Source organism: Lissotriton helveticus, chromosome 1_1 (assembly GCF_964261635.1).
Source record: "Lissotriton helveticus chromosome 1_1, aLisHel1.1, whole genome shotgun sequence".
Taxonomy (NCBI): Eukaryota; Metazoa; Chordata; class Amphibia; order Caudata; family Salamandridae; genus Lissotriton; species Lissotriton helveticus.
Genome location: NC_136057.1, coordinates 708,138,171 through 708,160,243, shown reverse-complemented (window position 1 = coordinate 708,160,243; position 22,073 = coordinate 708,138,171).

Here is a 22,073-nt window from a genome sequence, read left to right as displayed (position 1 = left end):
TTGTTGAAATGTGCCCTTTCTAGTGGAAGAGTCGGTGCTTTGATTTATTGTAGGGGTTTTTGGTGTGTGTAGGAAGGTCTGCTGAGTCAAAGAGCATGATTCGTGCTGTGCACTTACTTTATGATTTGAGATAGGTATTGTAGGAGGGAAATGCTTTGATGTCTCCAAGGCTTGTTTGAACACGAAGGCGTGTTGTTATTGCTTATTGTGTCCTCTGTCTAAGCTGTGGTGTGGCTTGGCTGCAGACGTGGGATAGCCCACGAGGCGTGACAAAGTACACTCGTGTCTGCGTTGTTGCTGTGTTTCTGAGATGCTGCTGCCATTTCTCTGGTGTCTTGCATTGAGAGAAAAGTGTGCAGTACTTTAAATTGGCTTGTTGTCCTAAGGTGTTTGTGAATGGTGTGTGTGTGTGTGTGAGCGAGAGAGATTTATGAGGTCTGTGAGTGATAATCTAACATAGCCTTTTATTGCATGCACTGTTTTTATGTGTGCATAATGAGTTATTTGCGCAGTACACAAGAATTATCTCCTTTTGTGGAGAAATGTAATCGGTTGTAGTGCGTAGTGTGTCTAGCAGTGCTGTGATGGTTCCACTGAGGTGTAGTGCAGTAGTGAAGTGTAAGTGGTGATGTTGCGTACGATGTTAGTGGATGTGTGCAGCATTTTGTGGCGTTAAGCTGGGAATATTAATTGCACTTGTTTTTGAGTGCATTGCTGAGCGAGGGGTTATATTGTGTTTCAGAATGTGTGATTGTGCTGCAGGCATTAGCTTGTATATTTTCTAAAATGGCAGACAGTTCATAAAAGGCTTTGCGTGTTAGTGTTGCATTTGTAGACGTGAGAGGTATCACATCTGTACTTGGCTAGTTGTCCAAGCCACCTGTGTTGCAGCAGCGCGCCTCAAACCCTTTTGAAGCCACTGCCCTTCTAAGTTGCAGCCACTGACTTTCTGATTCTAAAATTGATGACTTGTCAGTCAGGATCTCGTGGTCTTTGACGGTAGCCAGTTAGTGTTTTTAGAGTTGATTCTGAGATGAGGGGCTGGACTCATTCAGGTGGTTTGAAACAGGTTCTATTCTCTCAAAATATTTTGAGAGGATGGACAGGTAGGAGGACAAGATATGAGGGGGGATTGGCTGATAAGATCCATTGTATGTTTCCTTATATAGGTCAAACCCTCTTGTTCTTGCTACCGATCTGTCCAATGATTACATCTTCTTATAGCAGTATTCACGGGTGGCAAAGGAGTCCGCAATAACCCAACAAACTATCTGCTAGAAGAAGAATGCCCAATTTGATTGATGTACGGCAGCCACAGTACGCTCGCTTAAGTGCCGGCTTCTTGTGATTAGAGATAGTGTGAGGACTTAAAAAAAAAAGAAGCAACAGGTTCTATTAGGAGTAAAGAATGTTGCAACGGGTAATGTCTCACTACTTTATGAAAGTTTTGCATAAGATTGTAATCTTTGTGAATTTGTATTGTTGAAAGTTTGTTAAAAATAAAAAATGGCAGGAAAGTTTGTAAACTCGGACAGCTTTGTAACCTTTGCAGAGTGCAAAATTTGCCAACATGGTGTAAACCTGGCTACAGTGGTGTAGAAAAGGGGCAATGGCTCTAAAGCAAGCAAAGAAAAGACACTCACAATTGGGGTGTAGTGGGGCCCTCACGCCCAAGGGCCTTGGCGCCACTGCACCGGCTACATTAATGGCAGCCATGCTCTTGTACCATTATTTCGGTGACAATTGCTAGCCGGCATTTTGAATTTTTACGTAACACTACATTTTCATGGTTGTTGTTCCAGCGTGTCGTCCCAACAACTGATAAGGCCGTTCCATGGATGTGGAAGTGTGGGTCAGTGACAAGGAGTGCAGGAGACGGCCTCCACGTGGCAGCTTGGGACACATGAAGCAAATTCGCCTTCTCTGAATTCTGGTTTAGTTTTGCTGATTGATTTGTGATATGCATGTTTCCTTGAAGGTGATTCTTTGCACAAGGCGGAGTCAACACAACGCCTGTGGGTGTAGAGGTGATATTGTCTCTTGTGCCAAACTGCAGGGGGAGCCTGTCTGCTCTGTGCTCGCTGGTGAGCAGGTCGGTGGAAATGTCTTGGTTGTGTCCGTTGCGATAATAAAGGCGACAGAGTAGGATGACTTTGTGTTCAGGGTCACAGCGACAGTCCTAAATAAACCAGCTTCTCCATGCTCCTTCCAGGGATGGAGGAGAGGTCGAGGAAGTGAAAAAAAAGAAAGATAGGGTTTTATGAGTGGACTACCACGCATCTTCCTGTCTTAAATTCTAGGCGGCTCTAGTCTGTTACTTGCTGAGCTTCCACGCGCATCTGCTGACACAAAGAGGTATCTGTTATGAGGATGCGGCTAATTTTTAGATTGGCCGTGTCTTATCAGCTTAATTATAGCAGGCAAGTGTAAATGAGAAACTTATGGAAGCGAGAGGGGTGTATGCTGACCAGGAAGTTGGACAAAACGGACCCCAGTGGCAATGCAAAGGCCTTTGGTTATGGTGTGAAGGTGACTATATAACCACAATTGCAAAAGAAGAAGAAAATAGGGTGTTCTCTTGTGTCTCGTGGGTGGACGTAGAGGGTTCCGCCTTCTGCAGCCTCGACCTTGGCTCTCCTGAGATCATAGACACATGGACTGGTCGAGGCTTCACTCTGGCTTTACGTGTGCGTAAAGTGCACGTTACATGCCTGGTGGTACATGAGAGATGTCTGTTTCTGTATTACACGCATTTATTTTAGAACTGAATACGAAAAGAAACCTCTCTGCCCCTCTGTTTTGTTTCTGCAACTGGCTTGGCTCTAGGCAACCCGTTTTTTTCTTCGGATTTCTATAAACCCACTCATAAAAGTAACCGGGCGATATTTCATAACTGAAGACGTTGGAAATGGAGGCTGCATTTTATGAGCATTCAAAGATGGCTGAAAATTGCATTGAAACATACAAATGTGTTATTATTTTCACAAGGTGATAATACCCAATCATCATTCCATAAAGCTTTATAGAGTGCTGCTTCATAACCCACCCGTCTGCGCCCCAACACCAGACAGGCTGGGCCATTCCATTCATGAGGAGCCTGAACTTAGGGCTCGATTATGATGGCGGACGGACCTGCGTCCGTCCGCCACCCCCGAGGTGGAGGGACCGTCCGCAGGGGCAGCGGCGTTCCCTCCATTGGAATTAAGATGTGACCGCCACCCTGGCGGTCACATCCCGTATATTTAACATTGCGGCGGCAGCACCCGCCGCAAAAATGCATGCTGTGCATTTGCATGCACAAAACGGCAGGCACCGCGCGGTGCCTGCCGCATTGTGAATGCAAATGCAGGGGGTACCCCATGTGCACCCCCCATCCCCCCTTCACCCTGGGGGCCCGCAACGGGTCCCCAAAGCAAGGACCGTATGCCTTTTCGTGGCGGCATTGCCGCCACGGAAATGCTTAGCCCCCAGCACATCCTAATATGGCTGGCGGTGTCTGATAGACACCGCCACCATATTAGAGCTTTTCAGCCACGGTCGCAAGGCGACCGCGGCGGAAATGCGATGGACGGTCTTCCCGTCCGCCATGGTCCCCCACGCCATTGTAATATGGCGGGGGAAATAGGTGGTGGACGGCAAGGATGGCGGACGGATCGCCACCGCCTGCATGGCGGTGGCGATCCGTCCGCCATCCTAATTGACCCCATAGTGTGGATAAGCAGAGGAATCTGTTCAGGAACCCAAGAGCAATTGCACCTGTGGGCTTGGCCCAGGAGGGACCACCCCCACTGGCTAAAGAGGTGAGTGGTCTGTGCCTATAGGGAGCAGCGCCGCATCGGGCGCAGGGGGGCCCCCAGCCAAGCCTCCTCTGAAGAGTAGGAGACCATGGAACCAATGGCCATTCGAGCTCTCATGTAGCGTTTGAATTTCCCTCCTCCATATGGGATGCACGTGTTTGACCCCAGATATTGCAGGTCACAAAAATGTTTTACAAGTGTTGAAGTAATTTCATTATAAACAAGCATTTACAATGCAACGGTTTCGCCTTTGGAAAAGTTAGAGCTATTGGCAATGTAAATGACAATGCCATTTATTTATCTGTTTTCAAAACCAACACATAAATAAAAATGTTGTCATTTACAATGCCAATAGCTCAAACTTTTCCAAAGGCGAAACCGTTGCATTGTAAATGCTTGTTTCAATTTTGCGTGCAGCACCCGTGAATGGTGTGCCGTTTCTTTCACACCGGAGCATAATGTTCTGAGAGGTGGTGGCCCGCTGTGTTAGCAGGTCAACAGCCGGTTGCATAGCGTATGCACATTGGTACTTCCAAATGAATACTCATCCACCATAGTAGTCCAATTTTTATCATATTTATTTCCTTACTTTTAAACATATTTTATCCATTTTGCAGAGACATCACGTCAAAAGATGAAATTCGTGGTATTTTTGGTTTTTAAACTCAATGTATTGCCCATCCAGGCCTATACATGAATATGTATCGAATTTCTAAATATCCACCAGATTCGGTACATTTCCTTTACTCAATGCATTTCAGTTTTAGCTAAATCTTCCTCAGGAGTATCCATAAATTGTAAAGATGTTTATATATCCATCACATAACATTTAAAACCCACAAAAATATATATATATATTTGTTTAAATTATCTGTCTCCATAGCAAACAAATTATGAAACATTCCAATTAATCACCAAACCATAATCCCCCAACATAACTTCCAACTTCAACTAAAAAAGTGCAGTGCATTGTGTGTGACCTACTGTGTTAATCCCTGAATTCTCCCCATAATCATGATCTTGAAAACTAAGTGCTTTTTAACCAACACCCCCTTAATCAACCGCGTGTCAAAAACAATCCCTCATCAACTTAGAACCTTCTGTGCTCGATTAACCAAACTTCCCTTCCTCTCAATTCCTTCCCTGTATCTGATTTAAACACCTTTACCATCCCCTTAGCGTACCTGGTGTAAAGTTTCACAACTCATCAACCTCCTCCTTCGGGATCATAGTTTATTAAGCGCCACCTTACTGCTCCTCCCAAATTTAAACTGCTGTTACCCGCCCCTCCTCTTGTATCACAGGTGTAAACTACCATGTGTTCTTCCACACTCCGCCCATCACATTTCCTCAAGTACCTATTACCTCTACGTCCCTCGTCCTCGACCCAGTCACCACACATGAGGTATTCCACACGACAGGAAACAAAACAGGAAACGCTTTTAGACTCCACCCACCCTCCTGTCAGGTGCTATAACACACCTCACCACCAGAAGCAAATCCTGTTTTGTTTCCTGTCGGTGGTTTACTTGATGGGAGACGCTGGGGTGAGTGCCGGGCGCTTACCTGCTTCGTTTGTCCTATGGATCCTCCTCTGCTGGGCTCTGGGGGGCTCCCATGGACCGTCGTGGGATTGCTTGGAGTGGGGCTGCTGGGCTTCCCTTTCTCCTCCTGGGCTCAGGTGACCTGTACTGCTGGGCTTTGTGGGTCTTCCTGCTTCGTTTCCTGCCCTGGTCGCGCTGATGGATGTGCTGTGGATCTTCCTCCTGCTGCTTGCTGCTTTCCTGCTGGATCCTCATGCCGTGGACAAGGTAGGGGTTTGGGGCAGTGAGCGCTGGGCTGTTCTGGGGCGCGCTCCTCCCCTTTGGATTCCCCGATGTCGCCATTGCCTCTTTGCCTTGTGGGGCCCTGGTGACGGCTCCTGCGCGTGCCTCCGGGACGCGCTGACGACTTTGGTGGCAGGTGACACGCGGATGAGTATTCTCCCTTATTGGGTCATCGGGAGTTCGTGGCTGCCTTTGGACGGCCGGCTGTCTCGGCGGCGTTTCCTGTTTGCGCGCATGCGCTTTGCCCCCTGTTACGCCCTTCGGCCGTGTTCGGTGCCGGGTGCTGGTGTGGGCGGACGCCCGGGTGGTCTCCGGGCGCTCCGGTTCTCGGAGCGGAGTCGTGCCTGTTCCGTGGTTCTGCACGGTTGCGTGTCTCGGCTGGTGGGCGTTCTGTGGGAGCCTGTGCCTGAGCCTGATACGAGTGACTCCCGGAGCTTCCGGAGATTGCGCCCGGGGACTCTTCTGGGGAATTCCTTCGCTCTTCCGGGGTGGGGAAGTCCCGCTTCCGCATGGACCCTTTCTGATCTGTTTCTCCAGTGGCTCAGTCGGTGGGTGTGCGGTACTTCTTCGGCGTTCTTGCGCTGGGCCATGCCGTGGATGGGAGTTTGAGCCTCACCTGGAGCTGCTGAGTGCCTTTCATACTCCTTTGTAGTGGTCTTTGCTTCGCTTCCTCGGCATTGTGTGTTCTACGTTGCCTGAGCACTGTGGACAGGACGCTGACCTTCTGCTTACATCTTGGAGTCCAGGCGTGGCATCTGGTGGGAGTCTGCTTACGGTACGTGCTCTGCGATGTGGTTCGTCACTTTCTTTTTGTTGGTGTATATTGCGCTGTGCTACGTTTCCTCTCCTACCCTCTACTGTTTTGCTGGGGTAGTTGCCCGGATGCCTGGAGTTCGACTTTGAGGCTAGGTCCGATGGCTCATTGGGCTATTGAGTCTTCTGCAGGGGCCTGGGCTCGGCCTCACGGTCACTGGTTCAGATCCCGGTGGGTGCTCTCGGACTTTCATCCTTCTGAGTTCGATGTAATGTGTACTGTGGGTAACTATAACCATCTGTTCTTCGTCACCAGGATGCCTTTCTAATTGACTATGGTCGTGTGCTACCTCCGTCGTGAGGGGTGCTGTTACTCTCCTGGGCCTGCTTCTTCCCCTTTTTCCGGTGGGGCCTCCTCCCCTTTCCTGTGATGCCTGGAGGTGTGCTGATGTCCGGTTTGAGCGCTTTCTTCTGGATCATCTGTTGCTTGCTGTTGGGCTTTCTGATTTCTTCGGATTTCTTGTAGCCTTTTCTCTGCCTGTTCCTCTTTTGTGAAAGGGAGCAGATTGGCGCAGCAGAAGCATGCTGGGCCCATGACCCTGAGGTCGATGGATCGAAACCAAATCGGTGGTTCTGTTGCGAGTGTGGATGGTGCCGGATCTTTCTCCATGCCCTGGTGTGTGTCCTTAATTTCTCCACTTGGCCTGTCTTCGTTCCTGTGGACTCTGTGGTGCCTGTCTTGTGGGTCATCCTTCCATGGCTGCTGAGCACGTTCTGAAGGACGGTGTGGGCTTGTGGATGGATTCTGCCCTGAAGATGTCTTCTGCCGTTTCTCATCTGGCTGTTCATTCTGGCGTTGTCCAGTCTTTTCTGCCCGTTTTGGAGTACCTGTTTTTCGTCCTCGCAGGAGGGTGCCAGTTGTCCGGTGTTGCTGGGGCCTATGGCCCGCCTGGAGGTGAATGTATTCCGGACGTCGCCTTTGCTTCTGTATGGGCTTCTGCTGTGTCCTGTGGTCCTCTATTGCTGCACTGTATCCTGTTTCTGCGGGATTGGATGACGGACGTGGTCCAAGGGTCCGTGGCTTGCGGCTACCTTTCGCTGGGGCCTGTCTGTTTGGTGTCTCGCTGGTAGGTTGGCTACGCAGGGTCTTCCAGGTGCACATGCATTCTTTATCTTTCATGACCTTCCGACCGGGGGGGGGGCTCCCTCGGTTTCGGGTGCCTGGCCTTTCCACCAGCCTTCCTGGTTTCTGCAGTCCTCCTTTCGGATTCGTCGTGGCTCTGGGCATTATTTCCTCCGGGCATTTGGGAGGAGGTCCTGGAGGGATGCCGGGTCTGGTCCACTGCGTTCCTGTCTGGGCCGCCCTTGGGGTCGTTTTCGCTGGTGTTCCTCCTCTGGTTGGTGGGAGACTTCGCAGGTTCCTTCCTGCTTGACGCCTGTCGACCTCGGACGGATATGTGCTGGATGTCTTGTCGTGGGGCTCCGGATCAGATTCTTGTTCCCCCCCCCTCCTCCTCCGGGGTGGTGGTGACCCCTTCTCCTCGGGATGCTTCCCGCCATCTGGCCTTGTTGGACTTTTTTGGTCAGCGGACGGACCGGTTGTCCCGTTTCCCCTGGTGGAGCAGGGGTTGGACGTTTACCTCCTTCATCTTCGTGGTGCCATATTTCTCGGAGGGTTTCCGAGAGTTCTTCTGCCTTCGGGGCCTGTTCTTGTTCGTACGGAGGATACCATTCGGGATGGAGGCCCTCCAGTGGGGTGAGCTCTGGCAGTTCTGCGTCCTCCCTTTTGGATCTTCGGTCCACCCCCCGGGTGTTCGCCGAGGGGGTGGCTCCCTTGGTGGCCCATCTGCATCTCCTGGGGGTGTCTGTGTGCCCGTATTTGGACGACCGGATGGTTCGGGCTCCGTCCCTGGAGGTCATGTCTGGCCACCTTCCCTTGACCGTGTCTACGCTCAGGGACCACGAGTTTTTGTTCACCTTGCCCAGATGTCACCTGGTGCCTGCGACCCGGAGGTCCTTCATCGGAGCCGTGTTCGGTTCTGTGTCGGGGAGGGTGTTACTGGCGGACGCCCGGGTTCATCGCCTGCAGTCATTGCTGAGGAGGTTGTTGTCGCAAGCCTCGGCTCCCATCCTTCAGTGGCTGGAGGTTCAGGGCCGCATGGCTGCTTCTGTTTTCACTGTGCCCTGGGCCAGGGTTCGGCTACGGCCTCTGCTGTGGCCTGTGCAGCGGTGGGTCTCATTCCTGTCCTGGGTTTTGCGGTTCCTGTTCCTGTGTCTCTGGATGTGGTGTCTGATTTCCTGTGGTGGTTAACCCCTCCCTCCTTTCCGTGGGGCTGTTGTTTCGTCTGCCTCCTCCTCTGGTTGGGACCTCGGATGCCTTCGCCTCGGGCTGGGGAGTGACTCTGGCCTGTTGGGTGATGCTGGCGCGTTGGCTCCCGTCGGTGTCTCGCAGGTTGTCCTACTGGGGAGTGTTGTATGCAGTGGAGAGGGCGCTTCACTATTTCCATCTTCACCTGGTGTGTTGCCTTGTCCTGGTGGAATCGGCTTTCACGTTGACTGTGGCGTGTATGAATCACCGGGGTCTCTGTCCCTGTGTCTGGCTCCCAGGTCTTTTCAGTTGCTTTGCCTGAGGTTCGGGACTCCGACTCTGGCCTTGTTTGCCTCGGGGTCCCATGCCCTGGTGCCCCTGTTCTGCTCCTTGTCTCCGGAGGGGGGCGCTGGGGGGGATGGATGCCATGTATCTCCTTCGGCCTCCCTGGCTTCTCTATGCCTTTCCTCCCTTTCCTTTGGTTCCTGCGTTTCTGCTGATGGATCGGCGGGAGGGGGCTCAGGTGGTGGCTGTGCTGCCTCTCTGGCCGTGGAGGTCCTGGTTTCATCTGCTGCTGGACCTGGCGTTGGGGCCTCCTTGGTTTCTACCCCATCACCCCTCTCCTCTGAGTCTCTGTCTCTCTTTCTGGTTTCCCTCTCCTTGGCGGTTTGGGGGTTGACCGGGTGTCTCTTGGGACCTGTGGTCTGCCCGACCTCTTGTTTTGGTGCTGCGGACTTCTTGTGGGTTGTCTGCTTTGTCTTCCTGTTCAGAGCGGGGGTCTTCATTTCGAGGTGGTGTTCCTCCTCTGGTTTCCTTGCTGGACCTTTGGGCTGCTTTCTGTGCCTTCCGGGTCCCGGATTCCTTTCTTCATTGGGGTTTTTTGTTGTCTTCCCCTTTTGTGCCTTTGGAGTCTGTGGCCCTTGCCATTCTGTCGTGCCTGGTGGCTTTCTGTTCTTTCTTTTGGCCTCAAACGTGCCTTGTGCTTTCTGTGGCTCGTTCTGGGGTGTTTCGCTCTTCTGGCTCTCTCTCCGTGTCCTTTAGCTTGGCTGGTTTGGCTTCGGCTGCTTCCTGGCTCTCTTTGGGTCGCTGGTTTCTGGCGATCTTTGCTCTTGCCTGTCTTGATGCGGGTTTGCCCTGTCCGGCGGGTGTCCTGGCGCATTCCGCTCGGGGAGTGTCTGTCTCCTGGGCTGCTTCCCTGGGAGGATTTGTCGGGCTGGGTCCCGGGCCTCCGGGTCCGCGTTCGTGCAGCTCTGGTGGTGGGGTTGTGCCTTGTCTGACCGGACCGGTTTTTGGTCGTGGGGTGTTGCTGGCTGTGGGAGGTTTCCCCTCCACTATGATTCTGTTGTTTCTTGCTACTTTGCCTTGCTACACTCCTTTGTGTCTGGTCTGTGTCTTGTTGTTTGTGGGTTGCCAAAGGCCTGTTTGGGCGTTGCTTTGGTATGCCTCATGTGTGATGACTGGGTCGAGGACGAGGGACGTAGAGGTAATGCTATGATTACGTATGGTAATCCCCATTACTCTTAGTCCTACTCGTCCTCGACCCAGTCATACATCCCGCCCGCCCTCCCTTTCCAGGCCTTTGGTGCTTGGTACATCAGGATTTGCTTCTGGTGGTGAGGTGTGTTATAGCACCTGACAGGAGGGTGGGTGGAGTCTAAAAGCGTTTCCTGTTTTGTTTCCTGTCGTGTGGAATACCTCATGTGTGATGACTGGGTCGAGGACGAGTAGGACTAAGAGTAATGGGGATTACCATACGTAATCATAGCATCAGTGCTAACAGTGCTCGCAAAGTGTTTGTTTCAAAGCCAAAAAACCCGTATGTCACGTATAATTGTATTATAAAAGTCACATGTGATGTATCCAACTGTAAAGAAATATGCAATTAAGAGTCTGTGTTAGTGACTTCTCAATGATCCAAACGTGATGCACCTCTTTTGACGTTAAGCATGATTTTCTCTTTTATTCTCAGTTTATAACTTCTTCTTCACAGGGTGCTAGCAGGTGGCGAAATGGTTAATATTACGACATGACAAAGAATATCCTGAAGCACACCTTGTGTATTTCACATTACTGCAAGAATATCCTCTTTTTTCAATTTTGCGTGCAGCACCCGTGAATGGTGCGCCATTCCTTTCACACCGGGGCATAATGTTCTTGAGAGGTGGTGGCCTGCTGTGTTAGCAGGTCACACGTGGGTTGCACAGCGTATGCACATTGATATTTCCAAATTAATACTCATCCACCGTAGTAGTCCAATTTTTATCATATTTATTTCCTTCCTTTAAAACATATTGTATCCATTTTGTAGAGACATCACGTCAAAAGATGAAATTCGTGGCATTTTTGTTTTTTAAACTTAATGTATTTCCCATCCAGGCCTATACATGAATATGTATTGAATTTCCAAACATCCACCAGATTCGGTACATTTCCTTTACTCAATGCATTTCGGTTTTAGCAAAACCTTCCTCAGGAGTATCTATAAATTGTAAAGACGTATATATTACCATCACGTAACATGTAAAACCCAAAAAAGAAAAATATATATATTTGTTTAAATTATCTGTCTCTGTCACAATAATTCACCAGAACCTGATGGACTGTCTGGTGGCAGTAGTGTTGAGTGACTATATCCAGGTGGAAACACCGGATACGAGGGTGAGTGTCCTGCATCATTTATACAAGATGCAATGCTAATTTGAGGGGCACATACCAAGATACATTAATGTTCTCTTTTGGGAAAATGTGTCATTCAGGTATAATATTATGTTGGCCATAAAGGATTGGCCACCTGAATTCATGATGGAGTGCTTAAAGTGAGAAACTGCAATTTTACGGCTTTTCCCGACCTCATTCCAGAGACAATTAAAAATGTGTACGCCAGGAATTCCGCTTTATCGTTAGCTTCAGTATTATACCGCAACCAAGTGGAATGGGATGACGGTTCCCCTTATCACATTATACTAGTGAGGTCAACCCCACAACCTCAAAAAAATACCTCACCTAAAATGAGGCTAAAAAACAAGTTAGACGGATACTTGCACAATTTGAATACCAAGGTGTAATAGAAAGTTGCAACTCCCCTATGAATAATCCTCTGGTTCCAGTAACGAAACCCGACCATTGACATTGTCTTGTATTAGATTACAGACATCTGAACACAGCTACATGTACATTCGCTATATAATGAACAACATAGTGTGAAAAATACAAAACAACACTAAATATAGTGCCTAAAAGCAAATGTTTGACCGCACACTGGGTTTTCAAAAACTGTTCTGTCATTTGCCCCAAGGGTATAAGAGCAGCCCTGGGTTGTTTTCAGCCCGGGTTATGGAACTGTTCCAAAATTATGACAAGGCATTGTCCTACCTTGATGAGATATATCTGACAGATGATGACATTTCTACGCACTTTACAAGAGTAGATCGCATAGTACAGGGATTTGGTCACATGGGCTGAAAATTTAATTCAGAAAAATAAAAAATCGCCCACCTCATTGTCCTATTTTGGGGATAGGAGCTGCCAAGTGAAGGCAAAAGCCTTGCAACACATTTCTTAGGAAAGTGTGCAATCTTACAACTACCAAGCACATTGAAGAAACTTCAATCCATATTGGGATTCCTAAATTTTGGCAGAACTTACTTTATAGATTAAACAAGAGTGGGTAAAACCATTCTCCGACTTGATTAGTCCAGATTTTTCAAGTACACACTGGACAACTGAAAACACACAACTCTTACGTTCAGTACAAACTAGCATGCTAGTTTCATCACATCTACACACACACTTGTAAACACAACAAACCTGGTGATCCGTATCATTGCAGATGCATCATGACGTACCTATGTCACATTCAATGTGGGAGAGATTTTACTAATTGAATATAATTCACATGTATACACCAATGCTGAAAAGCTTTTTGCATGGACAGAAAAAATTCTGATGGCGGTACCGACTTCTGTAGTGAGAGAAAGATCCTTGGCTCAGGGGAAAAGCATCATTGTCTTGATTCCAGTGCCAGCCCTTGAATCTTTACATCCACAATGGATCAAGTGGACCAACTCTCTCATCACAACAGATGTAGACTACACATTTGACCCTAATCTACAGACACAAGCATACCTGCACTGCAAAAATGAATACCCTCTGCCTATTGAAGTCATGCCTCTTGAGCACAGCCTGCCATAGGGACAAAACAGCAATAGCATGTGCCACTGTTTAGGGTAGGACTGAGGATGATGAATTTCACCCTCAAAAGATCTACACGCAGTCACTACGTAATTGCACAGTCCAGCTTGAAGAACTCAGGGCTCTAATTCTGGCACCGGAGAACACAAATTTTGAATTCCCAACACTAATTTAGTGTGATTTGTATTATCGTGCCCAGTCTTGCAATGAGTACTTACACTACCGGAGCCAGTGTGGATTCAGAGATTCCAAAGGGTACACTGTAAAGCACAAAACGCTCTGGGACAGGTTGCAAAACTCAAAGGGTGTCTGCACACAGACTCATGTAATACACACATAGAGTCATCAGCGTGTAGGGATACACGTTGAGAGGAAGTCCATGGCTGACGAAGCTGTAAAGGCAAAAGTGCAAACTGCTGTAGTTGCTGCAATTACTCGTTCAAGTACGAGGATAGAACGTGACATCATGGTGACTGTCAACGCAGCACATGACGGCACCCACCTGCCGAAAGGCTTTTCTGCAAAGTACTTCTACCAGTTAAGTGTGCAAAAAGTCAGTTTTCCAGATTCCTGGAATGCAATAGCATGTGCCACTGTTTAGGGTAGGACTGAGGATGATGAATTTCACCCTCACAAGATCTACACGCAGTCACTACGTAATTGCACAGTCCAGCTTGAAGAACTCAGGGCTCTAATTCTGGCACCAGAGAACACAAATTTTGAATTCCCAACACTAATTTAGTGTGATTTGTATTATCGTGCCCAGTCTTGCAATGAGTACTTACACTACCGGAGCCAGTGTGGATTCAGAGATTCCAAAGGGTACACTGTAAAGCACAAAACGCTCTGGGACAGGTTGCAAAACTCAAAGGGTGTCTGCACACAGACTCATGTAATACACACATAGAGTCATCAGCGTGTAGGGATACACGTTGAGAGGAAGTCCATGGCTGACGAAGCTGTAAAGGCAAAAGTGCAAACTGCTGTAGTTGCTGCAATTACTCGTTCAAGTACGAGGATAGAACGTGACATCATGGTGACTGTCAACGCAGCACATGACGGCACCCACCTGCCGAAAGGCTTTTCTGCAAAGTACTCCTACCAGTTAAGTGTGCAAAAAGTCAGTTTGCCAGATTCCTGGAATGCGGGATCGAGTGATACCAAATTCAGATCATAAGTTAGGATTCATCCTAGAAGCACACGAGAGCCTAGCATCTGCAAATGCAGGGGCGGCAGCTACAATTTCACTATTTTAGCTACGCTATTGGTGGCCAGATCTCTACAAACAGATTAAGGACTTTGTCCTTAAATGCGACATTTGCCAGCCGATAAACGGTTCTACCATGGTGCGTCCACCATTGACACTTCTATTGATCTCGGATAAGCCACTCACTTGTGTTTACTTGGACCACTGCAGCCCTTTACAATCAAATAGGTCTTTCAAATATATCTTGGTAGCAGTGGATTCCTGCTCTTGATACCTATGGGTTTGGCCACAGCGATCGGCCAACACCCAAATTGTAATAAAATATCTGCAAGTCTTTATCAGGACATACGGAGTAGCCACATTTCATTTGGACCAGGGTCCAGCAATTTCCTCAAAGGCTTACAGTGATACCATGGGAAAGTTCGGTGTGGCCATAGGGTACTCCTCCCCAAATCATCTTGAGGGAAATGCAGTAGTGGAGAGGAAGAACCGGGACTTAAAGAAATCTTTAACAGCGAGGGTATTAGGTTCAGGTCGCAGTTGGGTACAACACCTATATGGGTACCAGAGAGCGCTAAACAATGTGCCTAGAAAATCCCGGGGTGGTAGGACTCCCTATGCGGTCCTGTTTGGGGTTACGATGTGGGTACGAAACCTTGACGGTCCCAGTACAGTGGCGGCTGGAAGACATTTGACATCAATGAACATTTGAATGTTTTACAGCATCGGAACAACATTTTGAGAAGCTCAGAGCACCATCCAGCAGAAATGTTACGCCACTGGTGAAGAGAAGGAAACACCAGCAACTCCTGGTTGGATCACCAAGACCGGTGAGCTAATTTGGGAGAAAATAGTGGACAAGAAAGAATTTGGGCCATCTAACAGAGCACCTGTACCTGTCCTGCTAGTTGAATGAACATGAATTGTACTTTGACCACCACTTGCTGGTTCTAAAAACAAAAGATTTGTGTCAATAGATCTTGTCAAACCACATTATGTGGCTGGTTCTACATACAAGATCAAAAGGGCTCCTAGACAGTTACCTGCCGCCTCTCATTACCTTACAGGAAATTCCAATGGAAGCTTAAATCATTGATGAAGACTCTTCTCCGCTTGAGGGGACAGCTAACACTGAAGTATCACTTCTTTTTGCCTCATCATCAAACTCTTTGCAGCCATCATGCAGGGAAACACAGATTTCCAGTCAACAAGCAGATAATGAAGGTATTTACTGCACCGTACCACCACAGGAGTCTACTCGCTGTTCTCAGAAGTGTCCGGAGCTGCCAAAAATAGATCAATCAGCTTCTGGCTTCTTTGTCGACTACGATGACTTCTCTTCTGAATCATCGGACCCACTACCGCTCTGAGGTAGATTGCGTGAATTTTACTTTTGGCTGAAAAACACACACCTGATTCCTCAGCGGATATACATCTGGATTACAATTTCGTTACTTTCCATCTTCCTTTGGTTTGGTTTTGTGACAGTCTTTTGTTAATTCTCAATAGAAACCATCTCCCAGAATGCTCAGCTGTTGAACTAGTAAACTTGGTTCTAAAACCCCATTCTTCATCACACAAACTGCGAAGAGACTTTTCCATGGTGAATATTTCTGCTGTTCCAGTTCCTGTGGAATTGTTTGGGATAAGGTATACAATGATATATTTGGAACTACTGAACTGATTCAAGTGCCATATATATGTGTTTACAATTTCTCTGCATGATTTCATCACCCCCGAACTCTATCTCTGATGATTGGGACATTGATACAGTAAGTGAAATGGTAAAAAATCTGCAGCATTCAACTGTTTTTAATGATAATGAAATGTTTGAGGGTACACTTTTGGCTGAAAAAGACATACCTTATTCCTCCGTGGATATGCATCTGGATTACAATTTTGTTACTTTCCAACTTCCTTTGGATTGGTTTTGTGACGGTCTATTTGTTAATTCTCAACAGAAACCATCTCCCAGAATGCTCTTCTGACGAACTAGTGAACTTGGTTCTAAAACCCCATTCTTCATCAACCAAACTGAGAAAACACTTTTCCCTGGTTAATATTTCTGCTGTTCCAGTTCCTATGGAATTCTTTGGGATAACGTATACTATGATATATTTGGAACTACTGAACTGATTCTAGTGCCATATATATGTGTTTACAATTTCTCTGCACGATATCATCACCCCTAACTCTATCTCTAATGATTGGGACATTGATACAGTACATGAAATGGTAAAAAATCTGCAGCATTCAACTGTTTTTAATGATAATGAATAGTTTAAGGGTACAATTTTGGCTGAAAAAGACATACCTTATTCCTCCGTGGATATGCATCTGGATTACAATTTCGTTACTTTCCATCTTCCTTTGGTTTGGTTTTGTGACAGTCTTTTGTTAATTCTCAACAGAAACCATCTCCCAGAATGCTCTGCTGTCGAACTAGTGAACCTGGTTGTAAAACCCCATTCTTCATCACACAAACTGCGAAGAGACATTTTCCCTTGGTGAATATTTCTGCTGTTCCAGTTCTTATGGATTTGTTTGGGATAAGGTATGCTATGATATATTTGGAACTACTGAACTGATTAAAGTGCCATATATATGTATTTACAATTTTTTGCACGATTTCATCACCCTAACTCTATCTCTGATGACTGGGACATTGATACAGTACATGAAATGCTAAAAAATCTGCAGCATTCAACTGTTTTTAATGATAATGAAATGTTTGAGGGTACGTCTAATTATGATGAAATGTTCTGCTTTCACCATTATGGCCACCATTTCCTGCACAAAGCAAGTACTCCATGTGTTGCATTTAATTATACACAATGGGAACACTGCTCTACAACACCAAATGGTAGCTCAAAATCAATTGCACAGATGTTTGCATATGTTTCAGGTCACAATTCAGCTGACCCAGTGTTCTATTATTATAAACTAACTCCTTCTAGGACTGAGAAAACTATGCTCACTGACACTAAGCTAATTTACTCCACATCTTTTATTTCCTTGTTGTCTGTTCAAGGGTTCGACTTTTGGAAAGATATTGTCAATTTAAAGGTCATTTGGGGAAGTAAGGATTGGCAGGTTCAGGGACACAAAGCTTTATTAAGGGCATGCCTCAAACCACAGCAAATTATTTCACTCAACAACTTACAATGTTGGGAAGTTATGCCTTGACTGGCTAAAGACCTCAGAATTGTCACAGGTGAAACAACACTTGTCCTTTCGTTTTGATGACATGGGATTACAGAACTTTTTACTAGGTCTTCGGAGACCTCGTTAATGGCGCTTTCTGTATGCAATATACAGCAAGGTGTGGAAAGTTTCACATCAGGAAGCCGCTGAGAGATTGCCCAAAATTGACAGGGCACTTGGAGAAAGGGTTCTGGCAGTGGCATATAATGGTATGACTACTCTATCCACCAGAATGCTTTCTCTGGGTAACATGGTTAACATAGTGTCATCTGCAATAGACATCATTCAGACTGACATGTCTTCTTTACAACATGGGCAGTGGCAGCTTAGAGAAAAAATATTACTGAGTTGGACTCTGCAGACACTTAGGGCTGGTTGCGTTCCATGGAGATGCCTTAATGCCACTTGCTTGTTCTTGCCTTATAGTCTCTCAAGAGAACAGTCAGTTATGGCAAAGAAAGTCACAACCCATAGCATGTTACACATAGAGAAGCTGGTGAAACTACCATTCAGTGTTGATGAAGCACCTTCTGTGGATTGGATAATCCACTGGTTAATTTCTCTGCTTATTTTGAAATTTCCCATCCAATACTGCTTACAACATCATCAAGTGGGCAGATATGAAGTGCTAGGAGAGGGGCATGTACATGAGTCATTGATCTACCTTTCACAAACGCTGTAGGAATGGTGGGACTGATGGTTTTTCATAGAGGGACTGACTGTGAGAGTAAATTAGGTCATTCCTTAGTGTGCAGGGAAGCTTCGCTTAAAGGCACTTGTAATGCATCTAGCGCATACTTATTGTGCTTTATGAAAGGTTCCCTTACTGCTGTGATACGTCCGGATTTCAGATTTATCTCAAATGGAAGTTACTTGATGCTGAAAGATCAGGGCTTCTGTGCAATTAGACCGGGTGTTGCATATCTTGTAACGGGCTCTGCGATAGTGACTTGCTGTACACAAGTACTGTTTCCACCTGCCCGCACAGTTAGGGGTCCGATACTTTGGCCTTCGATAAAGCTGACAAATGTGCTCTTTGACGCTTTAAGCAGGCAGAAAGTATTATTGTTCCAGAAAGATGTTGCCTTATCATCTGCAAGGGAGATGTTTGATCTTCAATGTCCTCTTCTGATATACAGTCACTACTCCACACTAATTTCCCACACCATTTAGGGGAACCTGTGCACCACATTTTTAATATGTCTGATACAGCAGGAGTGGTGCACTTTTTTAAGACGATTGGCTCCTCGTTGGTTAGCACCTTCCAGACAGTCTTCAGAGTAATTCCATCTTACATGCACTGCGTGCTTGGAAGCATTTTTGGAGGCTTACCGCTTGTCCTATTTCTAGGTGTGGGGACTGTGCTTTTAGTTTTTCTGCTCCACAATGGATGTCCCACTATGAGGCCAAATGGGATAGCACTACCACACGTGCTCTTCTGTTGTGAATGCATGGTACAGTGCTTTGACCCACCCTTTCTTCAGGAATTGAACAACCATTAGTTCTTGTCCTTTAGGCCTCTATGGCTATACTGGGTGCAGCCCGATTCTCCGTCTGCTATGCACTTTCGAGTGTGCCAAAGACGTGTGCTTGGGATCACAACTGGTCCAATATCCAGACATTTCCCTATTGGTGGGCTCGTTAACGACTTACATGTACTGTTGTCTCTCACACTTGCCATTGTGTTATGTTATGTTATGTTATGTAAAAGTTCTTGAAAAGCGCAACTAACACCTAACGGTTTCTTGGCGCTGTGAGCAAAGGGAGACGGAGAGAGTACTGTCGGGGCGAAAGAGAGGGGAGATAAAGACCTAGTTGTTTGCTCTACGGAACAGATGGGTTTTAAGAATGGATCTGAAGTGAGTGTAGGAGGTAGTAAGCCTGCCTTCTAAAGGGAGGGCATTCCAGAAAGATGGAGCAAGAAATGAGAATCTAAGCCCTCCATGTTTCTTGCATTTGAAGACAGGTGTCTTAAGTAAAGCCAGATGAGAGGAATGGAGGTAACGGGGAGGGGCATCATTGTCACGGTTGTGGCTCCTCAGGATCGGAGAGATGCTCTATAGGGGTCCACCTCCAGACGTCCCTGCACTCTGGTGTCTACCCGATACAGAGTGCAAGATAGTCAGGCGAGGGAAAAAGTCGGGGCTAAAGAACCCCTGGGAGTCAGGTCCTGAAACAACAAAGAGAAGAACACGTATAAGAACACGCCCTCTCTCACTGTACAGTAAAATGACAGATAACATACAGGAGGGTACCTGAGATGTTTCCAGGAGATGACCCCTTCCCGTTCCAGCTCTGACAATGGGGAAAGAACGAAACTCCAACGATGGTGGAAATTCGACCTCCACTGAAAACAGGAAAATGACTGACTCCCTAGTTCAAAGGAAAAAATAAGAAAGGAAACTAAACCCCCCCTAAACAGTAATGGAAGGTACACGAGTTCCAAGAGGGAGCAAATCCAGCGTCTCTTGACTCTACCGTAAGGAATCCTACTGCAAGGAAAACGCACTCAGCCGAGTGCTCAAGAATACCACCCAAGAAGGAGTGAGGGTGCGGAGGGGGCAATCCTGCGTCTCCCACACCACTCCAAAAGTAAATGAGCGACGATGCCAGCCGGCACCACCGCAAGCACTAGGAACTCCCTAGGGCGAACGCGGAGGGGGCAATCCTGCGTCTCCCACGTCGCGCCCAGTGACTGGAATCAGTGCAACAATACCAGCCGGTAATGTTCCCCAAACAGGTTAATATCCGAAGGTCGCGCTGAGGGGGCAATCCTGCGTCTCACGCGCAACCTCACCCAAAGCAACAGAACCAGCCGGTAACTGCTGCGGCCGTTGAACTAGGGCAAGACAGGTTTTCTGGCAAGAGCGCTGAGGGGGCAATCCTGCGTCTCAAGCGCCTCACCCAACCCTAGTAAACAGCAGACAACACCAGCCGGTGTTGTCAGAGGCTTCACACACTGGTGAGCGAGCAGAGGGTGCAATCCGGCGTCTCCCGCCTCACTCACCGCTCCAAGGTAGGCAGCCCAGCCGGTACCTGCCGCAATCAATGTCCGTGGTTCAGCCGAACCACGAGAACAGGGTCTTGTTCCACAACCATGGAACAAGTACAAGAACTCCGCCAACTCCGCGGGAACAGGGCGTCTGCTAACAGCTCTACCAGAAGGACAAATCACGAGCTCCGTTGTTTGGTTCCCACGATGCTTATGCTTTCTCGGGCCCTGCCCACCTCCCTAAGTCTTCTGGGAGATGTAGTCCTACAGTTTAGGCAGGCACCCAGGTCGGATCCTGACAATCATGGTGAAGTAAAGAAGAGATGAATGACAGGCCAAGGCCGGCCAGGGCCTTGAAAATGGTGCAACCTAATTTGAAGTTGCAGCGCTCGGCTACCGGGAGCCAGTGGAGTGTCTTTAACAGGGGGCACACATGCTGGTGCTTAGGCTGGCAGAAAATTAGCCGAGCAGCCTGGTTCTGAACCAGCTGCAGTCGATTAAGCTGGTAGGCGGGGATGCCAACATAAAGAGAATTCGCGTAGTCTATTCTGGAGATTACCAAAGCCAGTAAGGTCAGGGTGAGGGACTCAGTGGTAAGAAAGCAGGCGATTTTGCGGATTCTCCGCAAATGGAAGAAGCTAGAAGAAACCACAACATTAATCTGGGGCTTCATCGAAAGATCGTTACAAATGATCACCCCCAAACTTTTGGCTGAGTCAGCAGGGCGAGCGGGGAGACCCAAGCTGATAGGCCAAAAGTTGGAACTCCACGGGTTGGTTGCACCCCCGACAAGAACCAATTCGGTCTTGTCGGGGTTGAGTTTAAGGTGAGTTGCCCCCATCCAGTCACTGATGTGACACAGCGTAGACTGAAAATTGTGAATGGATTGGGCCGAGGGATTGATGTCAAAGATCAGCTGGATGTCATCTGCATAATTGAATGCAGTGACGTTACTACCTCGTAAAGACCGGATGAGGGGGGTGAGGTACAAATTAAAAAGGAGGGGAGAAAGGGAAGAACCCTGTGGGACGCCACATGTCAACTCAACTTTATCGGCAGCAAACTGGGAGAGCCGGACAGCCTGATGGCGATTGCTCAAGAAAGAGCAAACCCAATCAAGAGCAGATCCCTGGATGCCGACCAGAATATCATGGTCGACCGTGTCAAAGGCGGCCGACAAGTCCAGGAGAATCAAGGCCTGGCTGATATTAAGGTCCGCTCCCCTCCGCAGTTCCTCCATCACTGAAAGAATGACTGCCTCGGTAGAATGGGCGGGTCTGAAGCCGGCCTGCTGGGAATCGAGGAACTGCGTACGCTCGATAAATGAACTTAAAAAGTTAGTGACATGGGCTTCAAGTATCTTACTAAGGTAGGGGAGTAGGGAAATGGGACGAAAGTTACTCAGAAGGGACGGGTCGGCATTAGGTTTTTTTAGAATGGGCACCACTTCCGCAATTTTAAAGGAGCTGGGGACCAGGCCCGCTTTGAGTGAGTTGTTCAGAAGTGATAGTGGGGGGAGAGGACAGGCAGTGAAAGCGTCGCGCAAGACATGAGGAGGACAGCAATCAGTGGGGGATCCGGAAGTGACCTTATTCAGCAAAGCTAAAAACTCATCCTCCGAGATCGGGGGTATTTGAGTGATTTGCTGAGAATTAGAGATAGCAGGAGTGGTAGCTGAAATGACTAGGTCAGAGGAAGCAAGAGAGGGAATACTATTTTTAATATTGATAATTTTATCAATAAAAAACTGATTGAGGGAGTCAGGTTTCAGGTTTTAGAGTCTTTATTTCGATTT